At 40.8% G+C, this 13,565-nt stretch overlaps 1 protein-coding gene across 1 annotated transcript in view; it reads left to right on the top strand.

Annotated features, from left to right (window-relative positions):
- The window catches only part of MCF2L (MCF.2 cell line derived transforming sequence like), a 353,557-nt gene that overhangs the window by 204,135 nt on the left and 135,857 nt on the right, over positions 1-13,565 (top strand).

Below are 13,565 nucleotides of genomic sequence, written 5' to 3'. Positions count from 1 at the left end.
AGAGAGAGAGAGAGAGAGAGAGAGAAAAGAAAAGAGAGAGAGAGAAAAGAAAAGAGAGAGAGAGAAAAGAAGAGAGAGAGAGAAAAGAAGAGAGAGAGAGAAAAGAAGAGAGAGAGAGAAAAGAAAAGAGAGAGAGAGAAAAGAAAAGAGAGAGAAAGAGAGAGAAAAGAAAAGAGAGAGAGAGAGAAAAAGAAAAGAGAGAGAAAAGAAAAGAGAGAGAGAGAGAGAGAGAGAGAGAGAGAAAGAAAAAGAGAGAGAGAGAGAGAGATAGAGATGAAAATAGAGAGAGAGAGAGTAAAGAAAGGAGAGAGAGAGAGAGAGAGAGAAAAGAAAAGAGAGAGAGAGAAAAGAAAAGAGAGAGAGAGAGAAAAGAGAGAGAGAGAGAAAAGAAGAGAGAGAGAGAGAAAAGAAGAGAGAGAGAGAGAGAAAAGAAAAGAGAGAGAGAGAGAGAAAAGAAAAGAGAGAGAGAGAGAGAGAGAGAAAAGAAAAGAAAAGAGAGAGAGAGAAAAGAAAAGAGAGAGAGAGAAAAGAAAAGAGAGAGAGAGAAAAGAAAAGAGAGAGAGAGAGAGAGAACGAGAACATTGGAAAGGGAAATATTTACATTAAATCATAGGTAAAACCTTTATTAAATATGAATATTGCATAAATATGATTTTACATGTTTTCAGCTACTTGACTGTTAAGGGCTCCAATACACTTTTATATATACATATGTATTTGTGTTTTTATATGTGTATATATGTCTGTAAATGCATAAATACAGATATAAATACATATGTACACACACATATATATTGTCTGGGGATGCTGTGTTCCTTGTTCAGAGAGGAATTGCCCGGTATTTCGGCGCTGAACATACATATTTAGACATGTATATGAATCAATCTCTATGTTAAAGCCCTTTGCAGTTTTTTTTCCCTAACACCAGAGACCTCATATCTTTGAGCCCTTATAACTTTTTATTGCAATTTTTTAAAAAAACATTTCTTAGATAGTGTTATTATGAGTGTAACTGTACTTTTACATGTATTTTTGAATTGTTTTTATCCACTTTTATCACGTAATAGTTAACCAGAGCTCTGAAGTTTTACTATCCCAACGTACGTTAAATTCAATTGAGCATGAACAAATGTGTATACTTTTAACTTGTAATACGTGCGCTTCTTACAATGCGTACAAAGAGCCATGATAAACCTCTTTTCGCTTGCCCTCAACTGTTAGAGCACCAACTGTAATCTAATACTGAGACAGCATGCTTGCATCCTTCTGTCAGTTTGATTATTAGAGCATATCATTTTAAAACTATATACCTGTACTATTGTGTGTTTAACCCCCAGAAAGCATCTGAAACTATACAAAGGTGGAGGCAGTTTGATGGAGCAGGGTAAAAAGTTCCAGAGGCCAGGACCAGCGTTTGAGAAGTCTTGTGGGTGAGAGACAGATGTAGAAATGAGAGATGTAGGTCAAAGGTTGATTGGAGAGAGTGAGGAAATATAGTTGGGAGTGAGGCTGTTAAGTGCTTTATAAGTTAGGTGTATGGGGGGCCAGTGTAGAGACTGGCGGACCGGGACAGCTGATGTAGAGTGGCGACTTAGGAGGATAAATCTAGCGGAAGCAGTCATGATAGACTGGAAGAGGGACAGATGGCGTTTGGGAAGGCCATTTAGTAGTAGGTCATAGTAGTCAATATGTAACAAAATAAAAGAATTAATTAGTATTTTTTTAGTGATTCCTGGAAATGTTGGGTATTTGTGCACGGCAGAAACTGGTAACTAGTGCCATCTTGTGTTACAGGATGTTTGTTGGTTAAACAAAAAATATATTACATTCCTGTTTATTATTCAGTATTATAATTATGTAAGTTATAAGTAACATATTTATACACATCATTTAACATTTAGGTATGATGTTTCTCTATAAAAGAGGTTATTGCTGTAGTATAATATAAATATAAACAACCTTACTTATTTTTGTTCTCCATCATTTGGGAGATATGATTTTATATTTTTTTCTACAACTTCATATTTACCTCTAAGGGACCAGAGTCTGGCATAGTAACATTGTTATATTGATAATAATATATCTTACCGATACCAATAATTATTATTATACCAATAATATATCTTACCGATACCAAGTATTTGCATGAGTACTTGTACTCGTGCAAATGCACCGATACTTAAACCGATACCTCCACTTCCTACCCATATGCTACCTTGTGGCGTTTGTTCCCATTTCATTTTAAACTGGAGTGGAGACTAAACTAAAAATTGTTTACTACTGTTCTCCCAATACAAATTGCTGTTATTTGTATTATTGTAGTAGAGATCACTGTACCTCGTTCAGACAAACCCCTGAAGTACTGAGAAGTTAATATACAGATTTCCAGCTCTGGCTAAAATGGCCCAAAAATATCTTTCTGCCTCATGCAGTATGGTGGAAAGTGAAAGACTGTTCAACTTAGAGTCGAACCTCCATACAAATGTCAGATTGATGTTATATAACAGCCCTACAACCCAATTGCATCACCCCTTTAAATTTATTATTTTATTGCAATATTTTTTATTTATAAACATGTTCAGTAAACTTTTGACAAATAAAACTGTTTTATTATTTCATAATGTCTTTTGAATTACAGTCCTCTATAATTCTAAAGAAGGAATCTTAAATAATTAGTCTGTATTGTGCTTGGTAAACTGTCACATGACATTAAAAAAAAAGTATCCGTAATTGGTATCGGCGAGTATTTGAAAACAAGTATCGGTACTTGTACTCGGTCATAAAAAAATGGTATCGGTGCAACCCTACTTGGAATAGATATATAGGCAGTCCCCGGGTTACAGACATGCAACTTAAGTACAACTCATATTTACAAACGGAGAAAATAGAGCTTTATCACCAATCCTTCTTTCCAGGATAACCCAAAATACTCAAATCCAATTGTCACAAGGACAGAAAGTGATGTGAAATTTTCTGAACAGGGGCACAGATAGCAAAAAACACTTTTCCCTATGCTATCCAAATGTTAATTATCTACATTTCATATGGCAAATAATTCTGGTTGACTTATGCTGAAGTAATTTGTCCTAACACATTTATAAATGCATCACACACAGTATAAAAGATACATTTTCAATAAGCCAAGGGTTACGTTCTTATTACACTTGATATCTCCAAACTGCTTCACACAGATACTTGTACACTTAGGGCCAGATTACAAGAAGAGCATTATTTAACACTCCCACTTGAGCACTAACTCCGCTAGAAGTAACATTTTGCGCACGTTGAGTTGCGCTCGTATTACAAGTTGAAAGTAAACTGTTTTCGCTTGCACGCTAACCCGACAAGGGTAAAAATCTGAATTTAGGATATTGCAAGTGAGACATCCAACTCGCGGGCAAACCTGATTGCATATTCTCAAGTGTGCTAACCTGAAATGAAAATATAAATATTTCACATTCCAATGTTCTTCTGTAATGCCTGATGAAGAAGGAGCAAAAGATCACAACTGCAGACTTGAGAAAAAATGTATTTGTATCACTTTCTTAAACAGGCTATTATATAGCATAGACTGTATGCCTGAAAGTGAAAGGAAATTAATATTTGTAAATAAAGTAATGGATAAATTCAATAGCTGTCTCTGTTATCAAATTTGGTAAATAACAGGAAGCAGAACAAAAGGCTTCAGGTGTACTATATTGTTCAGTACATAAAGTAAAGGAAGTCCCAAATGTGAGAGATAAGTACTGGATGCATAAGAAACTTTAGCATATTTATAATGTGTGGGAGGAGTCAATGTGCTGAGTGACAGCGGCACAAGCGGAGAGATCTGACAAAAGTATCAGACGCTGAGAAACAAACAAATCTTGTGCTTGCAGGTAAGGAGTGAGAGGAAAACAGTCCCAACTTACTATAGATCGTTGAAATCAGTTCAGCAATGTACCAAGTTAGAATGTTACGCCAATCCTGTTTGTTCAGTTACAGTGAGACTGCCAATAAGTGAGAGAGGCTTGTATGTGTGTAGCACAGATTGATATAAAGCAACAAGCAGCAGATAATTTGTAGCTAGTTTCTTAGAGAGGTAACATTGTAGAAACTTGCAGTAGGAAAAACTGGTTCTATTTTGAATGAACAAATTGTAATCCAAAAGAGAGAGCTTGGTATTTAGGCGAGTAGCTGCATTGAGCAGGAGAGCTGTAAACTGCTACAAGGAAAATAACTAAGCACCTGTTTGCACACAGGTGAACACCTAAATAGGCTAAGTCAGCTGACTTGTGAAAACATGGAACAAGTGGAAAATGCGAAGTGGATTCCTTACATATGCCCCCCCTCAAGGAAGCCGATCCTCGGCTTGATGCCTGGGTCTCGTAGGGTAACGTCTGTGGAATCGGGAGAGGAGGCGAAGTGCATTAATCAGGTTATGTGGCTCCCAATTATCCTCATCAGGAGAGTAACCCTTCCACCTTACGAGGTATTGCAATTCCCCATTGCAAATTCTGGAGTCAAGGAGGTTTTGGACTTCAAAGACATCAGAATCCAAGGGTAGAGCTGGAGGAGGGAGAACAATGGAAGTAGAGCTAGTGTTAGTAGCTGGTTTAAGAAGCGAGACATGGAAGGTTGGGTGGATAGGTATTGAAGGAGGTAGGTCCAGAGTGACTGCGTTAACATTGATAACACGAGTAATCGTGAAAGGGCCAATGTACAAACTAGAAAGCTTCTTTGAGGGAACTGGAATTTTTATATTTTTAGTGGAAAGCCACACTCTATCTCTGACTGCATATGCTGGAGCAGGTCTCCTACGTAAGTCATAATACTTCTTTTGAGAGGATTGTGCGTTTTGAATGTTTTTCCTTAGAAGATTGAAATTTTCCACAATAGTTCTTAGGAGGTCATCCACTCCAGGTGAATTCACAGGAGTGTCGTCAAGAATCCTAAAGTGTGGATGATATGCATAATTAGCATAAAAGGGAGAGAGATTAGTTGTACTATTGGTAGAGTTGTTGTATGAAAATTCTGCTAAATATAGATATTCAGCCCATTTTTCTTGATGATAGGAGCAGTAACACCGGAGGTACTGTTCGAGCCATTGATTTAGTCTTTCGGTTTGCCCGTTGGTTTGCGGGTGAAATGCTGTACTCAGCCGATGATCAATTTGTAAGTGTTCTGATAGGGATTTCCAAAATTTTTAGGTGAATTGAGTACCTCTATCAGAGGTTATGATACTGGGGAGTCCATGGAGATGAACAACAGTATTAAGAAACAGAAGTGCAGTTTCAGAAGCAGTAGGTACTTTATGGAATGGAATAAAGAGAGCCATTTTAGTGAGAATATCAGTGACTACTAAAATGGTATTGAAACCAGAACTAGTAGGAAGTTCAACAATAAAGTCCATTCCAATGTGAAACCAAGGACGTTCAGGTATGTCAATCGGTAGAAATTGTCCATAGGGTTTATTTCTGTCCTTTTTAGATGTAATACAGACTGTGCAGTTTTGGATATAATCTTTCACAGTGGTATACATATCTGGCCACCAATAACTTCTAGAAAGGAGATCCTTCGTTTTATTTATACCAGGGTGACAAAGTAGTGGGGGGTCGTGGTGTTGCTTAATCAGATCATTTCTGAGCATATTTGGAACATATATTTTATCTCCATGGAAGTATAAATTATTTCGCAGAGTGAGCTGTCCATATGGGATAGTATTGTCAGAGCGAAGAGCTGTTTGTATTCATTTGTTAAAAGTTGGTAGGAGACCGAGGAATTTGTCGGCAGGAATAATGCTCGTAGGTTCAGAAGGAAAAGATGGTCTTGGATCTCGTCTGGAGAGGGCATCAGCCTTGCCGTTCTTGGCAGCAGGTCTATATATAATTTGATAATTGAACCTACTAAAATATAAGCTCCAACGAACTTGTCTGCTAGAGAGGGTTTTATTTTTTTGCAGAAACTCTAGATTGCGGTGGTCAGTATAGATGATGACTGGGGATTCCGTACCCTCCAAAAGATGTCTCCAGTTCTCGAATGCCCTTTTAATGGCGAGGAGCTCCTTATCACCAATAGAATAGTTAATCTCTGCAGGAGAAAGGGACTTGGAGTAAAAAGCCACTGGATGGAGTGGTTGGGTTAAAGACTTTCTTTGGGATAGAACAGCGCCAAGTGCATAGTCAGAAGAATCCACTTCGAGCACAAATTGAAGTGAGGGATCAGGGAATTGTAAAATGGGTGCTGAAGTGAATGAATCTTTTAATGAATTGAAGGCCTGAGTAGCTGAAGCATTCCATTGGAAGGGAATAGAAGTGCTAGTGAGTCTGGTCAGTGGTTTGGTTTTAAGGGAGAAATTTTTGATAAACTTCCTATAGTAGTTGCTGAAACCCAGGAAACGTTGCAGGTCCTTTCTATTTTTTGGTTGTGGCCAGTATCTAACTGCGTCGACTTTATTTCTCCAACATAGGTGTGTCCGGTCCACGGCGTCATCCTTACTTGTGGGATATTCTCTTCCCCAACAGGAAATGGCAAAGAGCCCAGCAAAGCTGGTCACATGATCCCTCCTAGGCTCCGCCTACCCCAGTCATTCTCTTTGCCGTTGTACAGGCAACATCTCCACGGAGATGGCTTAGAGTTTTTTAGTGTTTAACTGTAGTTTTTATTATTCAATCAAGAGTTTGTTATTTTGAAATAGTGCTGGTATGTACTATTTACTCAGAAACAGAAAAGAGATGAAGATTTCTGTTTGTATGAGGAAAATGATTTTAGCAACCGTCACTAAAATCCATGGCTGTTCCACACAGGACTGTTGAGAGCAATTAACTTCAGTTGGGGGAACAGTGAGCAGTCTCTTGCTGCTTGAGGTATGACACATTCTAACAAGACGATGTAATGCTGGAAGCTGTCATTTTCCCTATGGGATCCGGTAAGCCATGTTTATTACGATCGTAAATAAGGGCTTCAAAAAGGGCTTATTAAGACTGTAGACTTTTGCTGGGCTAAATCGATTGATTATTAACACATATTTAGCCTTGAGGAATCATTTTATCTGGGTATTTTGATATAATAATATCGGCAGGCACTGTTTTAGACACCTTATTCTTTAGGGGCTTTCCCAAAGCATAGGCAGAGCCTCATTTTCGCGCCGGTGTTGCGCACTTGTTTTTGAGAGGCATGGCATGCAGTCGCATGTGAGAGGAGCTCTGATACTTAGAAAAGACTTTCTGAAGGCGTCATTTGGTATCGTATTCCCCTTGGGGCTTGGTTGGGTCTCAGCAAAGCAGATACCAGGGACTGTAAAGGGGTTAAAGTTCAAACGGCTCCGGTTCCGTTATTTTAAGGGTTAAAGCTTCCAAATTTGGTGTGCAATACTTTTAAGGCTTTAAGACACTGTGGTGAAAATTTGGTGAATTTGGAACAATTCCTTCATGTTTTTTCGCATTTGCAGTAATAAAGTGTGTTCAGTTTAAAATTTAAAGTGACAGTAACGGTTTTATTTTAAAACGTTTTTTGTACTTTGTTATCAAGTTTATGCCTGTTTAACATGTCTGAACTACCAGATAGACTGTGTTCTGAATGTGGGGAAGCCAGAATTCCTATTCATTTAAATAAATGTGATTTATGTGACAATGACAATGATGCCCAAGATGATTCCTCAAGTGAGGGGAGTAAGCATGGTACTGCATCATTCCCTCCTTCGTCTACACGAGTCTTGCCCACTCAGGAGGCCCCTAGTACATCTAGCGCGCCAATAATCCTTACTATGCAACAATTAACGGCTGTAATGGATAATTCTGTCAAAAACATTTTAGCCAAAATGAACACTTATCAGCGTAAGCGCGACTGCTCTGTTTTAGATACTGAAGAGCATGACGACGCTGATAATAATATTTCTGAAGGGCCCCTAACCCAGTCTGATGGGGCCAGGGAGGTTTTGTCTGAGGGAGAAATTACTGATTCAGGGAACATTTCTCAACTAGCTGAACCTGATGTGATTGCATTTAAATTTAAGTTGGAACATCTCCGCATTCTGCTTAAGGAGGTATTATCCACTCTGGATGATTGTGACAAGTTGGTCATCCCAGAGAAACTATGTAAAATGGACAAGTTCCTAGAGGTGCCGGGGCTCCCAGAAGCTTTTCCTATACCCAAGCGGGTGGCGGACATTGTTAATAAAGAATGGGAAAGGCCCGGTATTCCTTTCGTCCCTCCCCCCATATTTAAAAAATTGTTTCCTATGGTCGACCCCAGAAAGGACTTATGGCAGACAGTCCCCAAGGTCGAGGGAGCGGTTTCCACTTTAAACAAACGCACCACTATACCCATAGAGGATAGTTGTGCTTTCAAAGATCCTATGGATAAAAAATTAGAAGGTTTGCTTAAAAAGATGTTTGTTCAGCAGGGTTACCTTCTACAACCAATTTCATGCATTGTCCCTGTCGCTACAGCCGCATGTTTCTGGTTCGATGAGCTGATAAAGGCGGTCGATAGTGATTCTCCTCCTTATGAGGAGATTATGGACAGAATCAATGCTCTCAAATTGGCTAATTCTTTCACCCTAGACGCCACTTTGCAATTGGCTAGGTTAGCGGCTAAGAATTCTGGGTTTGCTATTGTGGCGCGCAGAGCGCTTTGGTTGAAATCTTGGTCGGCTGATGCGTCTTCCAAGAACAAGCTACTTAACATTCCTTTCAAGGGGAAAACGCTGTTTGGCCCTGACTTGAAAGAGATTATCTCTGATATCACTGGGGGTAAGGGCCACGCCCTTCCTCAGGATCGGCCTTTCAAGGCAAAAAATAAACCTAATTTTCGTCCCTTTCGTAGAAACGGACCAGCCCAAAGTGCTACGTCCTCTAAGCAAGAGGGTAATACTTCTCAAGCCAAGCCAGCTTGGAGACCAATGCAAGGCTGGAACAAGGGAAAGCAGGCCAAGAAACCTGCCACTGCTACCAAGACAGCATGAAATGTTGGCCCCCGATCCGGGACCGGATCTGGTGGGGGGCAGACTCTCTCTCTTCGCTCAGGCTTGGGCAAGAGATGTTCTGGATCCTTGGGCGCTAGAAATAGTCTCCCAAGGTTATCTTCTGGAATTCAAGGGACTTCCCCCGAGGGGGAGGTTCCACAGGTCTCAGTTGTCTTCAGACCACATAAAAAGACAGGCATTCTTACATTGTGTAGAAGACCTGTTAAAAATGGGAGTGATTCATCCTGTTCCATTAAGAGAACAAGGGATGGGGTTCTACTCCAATCTGTTTATAGTTCCCAAAAAAGAGGGAACGTTCAGACCAATCTTAGATCTCAAGATCTTAAACAAGTTTCTCAAGGTTCCATCGTTCAAGATGGAAACCATTCGAACTATTCTTCCTTCCATCCAGGAAGGTCAATTCATGACCACGGTGGATTTAAAGGATGCGTATCTACATATTCCTATCCACAAGGAACATCATCGGTTCCTGAGGTTCGCATTCCTGGACAAACATTACCAGTTCGTGGCGCTTCCTTTCGGATTAGCCACTGCTCCAAGGATTTTCACAAAGGTACTAGGGTCCCTTCTAGCTGTGCTAAGACCAAGGGGCATTGCTGTAGTACCTTACTTGGACGACATTCTGATTCAAGCGTCGTCCCTTCCTCAAGCAAAGGCTCACACGGACATTGTCCTGGCCTTTCTCAGATCTCACGGATGGAAAGTGAACGTGGAAAAGAGTTCTCTATCTCCGTCAACAAGGGTTCCCTTCTTGGGAACAATAATAGACTCCTTAGAAATGAGGATTTTTCTGACAGAGGCCAGAAAAACAAAACTTCTAGACTCTTGTCGGATACTTCATTCCGTTCCTCTTCCTTCCATAGCTCAGTGCATGGAAGTGATCGGGTTGATGGTAGCGGCAATGGACATAGTTCCTTTTGCACGCATTCATCTAAGACCATTACAACTGTGCATGCTCAGTCAGTGGAATGGGGACTATACAGACTTGTCTCCGAAGATACAAGTAAATCAGAGGACCAGAGACTCACTCCGTTGGTGGCTGTCCCTGGACAACCTGTCACGAGGGATGACATTCCGCAGACCAGAGTGGGTCATTGTCACGACCGACGCCAGTCTGATGGGCTGGGGCGCGGTCTGGGGATCCCTGAAAGCTCAGGGTCTTTGGTCTCGGGAAGAATCTCTTCTACCGATAAATATTCTGGAACTGAGAGCGATATTCAATGCTCTCAAGGCTTGGCCTCAGCTAGCGAGGGCCAAGTTCATACGGTTTCAATCAGACAACATGACAACTGTTGCGTACATCAACCATCAGGGGGGAACAAGGAGTTCCCTGGCGATGGAAGAAGTGACCAAAATCATTCTATGGGCGGAGTCTCACTCCTGCCACCTGTCTGCTATCCACATCCCAGGAGTGGAAAATTGGGAAGCGGATTTTCTGAGTCGTCAGACATTGCATCCGGGGGAGTGGGAACTCCATCCGGAAATCTTTGCCCAAGTCACTCAGCTGTGGGGCATTCCAGACATGGATCTGATGGCCTCTCGTCAGAACTTCAAAGTTCCTTGCTACGGGTCCAGATCCAGGGATCCCAAGGCGGCTCTAGTGGATGCACTAGTAGCACCTTGGACCTTCAAACTAGCTTATGTGTTCCCGCCGTTTCCTCTCATCCCCAGGCTGGTAGCCAGGATCAATCAGGAGAGGGCGTCGGTGATCTTGATAGCTCCTGCGTGGCCACGCAGGACTTGGTATGCAGATCTGGTGAATATGTCATCGGCTCCACCTTGGAAGCTACCTTTGAGACGAGACCTTCTTGTTCAGGGTCCGTTCGAACATCCGAATCTGGTTTCACTCCAGCTGACTGCTTGGAGATTGAACGCTTGATCTTATCGAAGCGAGGGTTCTCAGATTCTGTTATCGATACTCTTGTTCAGGCCAGAAAGCCTGTAACTAGAAAGATTTACCACAAAATTTGGAAAAAATATATCTGTTGGTGTGAATCTAAAGGATTCCCTTGGGACAAGGTTAAGATTCCTAGGATTCTATCCTTCCTTCAAGAAGGATTGGAAAAAGGATTATCTGCAAGTTCCCTGAAGGGACAGATTTCTGCCTTGTCTGTGTTACTTCACAAAAAGCTGGCCGCTGTGCCAGATGTTCAAGCCTTTGTTCAGGCTCTGGTTAGAATTAAGCCTGTTTACAAACCTCTGACTCCTCCTTGGAGTCTCAATTTAGTTCTTTCAGTTCTTCAGGGGGTTCCGTTTGAACCCTTGCATTCCGTTGATATTAAGTTATTATCTTGGAAAGTTTTGTTTTTAGTTGCAATTTCTTCTGCTAGAAGAGTTTCAGAATTATCTGCTCTGCAGTGTTCTCCTCCTTATCTGGTGTTCCATGCAGATAAGGTGGTTTTACGTACTAAACCTGGTTTTCTTCCAAAAGTTGTTTCTAACAAAAACATTAACCAGGAGATTATCGTACCTTCTCTGTGTCCGAAACCAGTTTCAAAGAAGGAACGTTTGTTGCACAATTTGGATGTTGTTCGCGCTCTAAAATTCTATTTAGATGCTACAAAGGATTTTAGACAAACATCTTCCTTGTTTGTTGTTTATTCCGGTAAAAGGAGAGGTCAAAAAGCAACTTCTACCTCTCTCTCTTTTTGGATTAAAAGCATCATCAGATTGGCTTACGAGACTGCCGGACGGCAGCCTCCCGAAAGAATCACAGCTCATTCCACTAGGGCTGTGGCTTCCACATGGGCCTTCAAGAACGAGGCTTCTGTTGATCAGATATGTAGGGCAGCGACTTGGTCTTCACTGCACACTTTTACCAAATTTTACAAGTTTGATACTTTTGCTTCTTCTGAGGCTATTTTTGGGAGAAAGGTTTTGCAAGCCGTGGTGCCTTCCATTTAGGTGACCTGATTTGCTCCCTCCCTTCATCCGTGTCCTAAAGCTTTGGTATTGGTTCCCACAAGTAAGGATGACGCCGTGGACCGGACACACCTATGTTGGAGAAAACAGAATTTATGTTTACCTGATAAATTACTTTCTCCAACGGTGTGTCCGGTCCACGGCCCGCCCTGGTTTTTTTAATCAGGTCTGATAATTTATTTTCTTTATCTACAGTCACCACGGTACCATATGGTTTCTCCTATGCAAATATTCCTCCTTAACGTCGGTCGAATGACTGGGGTAGGCGGAGCCTAGGAGGGATCATGTGACCAGCTTTGCTGGGCTCTTTGCCATTTCCTGTTGGGGAAGAGAATATCCCACAAGTAAGGATGACGCCGTGGACCGGACACACCGTTGGAGAAAGTAATTTATCAGGTAAACATAAATTCTGTTTTTCTTGCATCTTAATTCCATGTGGACCAATGGTATAGCCATGGAAGTCGATTTGAGTAGTATGGAATACACATTTTTCTAATTTTGCGTAAAGGCGTTGTACTTGAAGTCTAGAGAGTATCCAACTCACATGTTTTATATGTTCTTCAAGGCTGTTAGAGTAGATTAAAATGTCATCCAAGTACACTACTACGCAAATGTCAAGAAGGTCGTGGAAAATGTCGTTGACAAAGTATTGGAACGTGGCGGGTGCATTCGTTAGGCCACAGGGCATCACTAGGTATTCAAAGAGACCATAGCGGGTCCGAAACGCAGTGAGCCAATCGTCACCTTCTCTAATCCGGACAAGATTATTCTGAGATCCAATTTGGTGAATATAGTTGCATGTTGAAGCCTTTCAATAAGTTCAGGGATAAGTGGCAAGGGGTACCTATTTTTCACTGTGATTTTATTTAATTCTCTGAAGTCAATGATAGGGCGTAGAGAGTTGTCCTTGTTCCTAACGAAGAAGAATCCTGAAGCAGCCGGTGAAACAGATGGGCGTATAAAGCCTTTTTTTAGATTTTCATCCAGGTATGTCTTCAAATGGTCCAGCTCTGGTTGGCAGAGTGGATAAAGATGACCTAAAGGTGGAGTGGTGCCAGGCTTAAGTTCGATGGGACAGTCGTAGGACCGATGTGGAGGTAGGCAGTCTGCTTCCTTTTTTTTTTTTTTTTTAAATATTTTTATTGAGGGAAAAATGTCGGCAAACAATTGAGCAATATACAGTCACCTGCCAAGAGAAACAATAACAAGGTATCATATATAGTATACATTATAGGCTGCATAAACCAAGGTTAATAATATCAATTGTACTATTGAAAGACAAAGTAGGTAGATGCCAATGATAATCGAAACCTTCTCTGCAAAAATATGAGGCCTCTCTTGGGCCTCAAACCATGAAAAGGAAAAAATAAACATTTGTAGAAGGCTACCTAAAATAGGAGAGATCGCTTACGGATCCCTTAACATTCACCTCAGATTTTACATTTTCATGATGTTATAGCTGGTAACTAATAATACAGTAAAACAATTTTTACGGTGTATGAATAGGATGAACTTTAAATTGAGTAGGTTTAAGACTGGGAGAGTTGTTAGATTTAAAACTTTTAACTCAATTTGTAAGTGAAGCTGATCATTTTGATTATGCTAAAAAAAAGAGGGATAAAGTCAACACTGTGGGAAAATGAAAAGCTGCAAGTAAAAGAGTAGTGATGGTTGCGGT

This window comes from Bombina bombina, chromosome 3, assembly GCF_027579735.1.
Source record: "Bombina bombina isolate aBomBom1 chromosome 3, aBomBom1.pri, whole genome shotgun sequence".
NCBI classification, from domain to species: Eukaryota; Metazoa; Chordata; class Amphibia; order Anura; family Bombinatoridae; genus Bombina; species Bombina bombina.
Note: the sequence above shows the minus strand (reverse complement) of the source record. Positions and strands in the feature narration are given on the sequence as shown.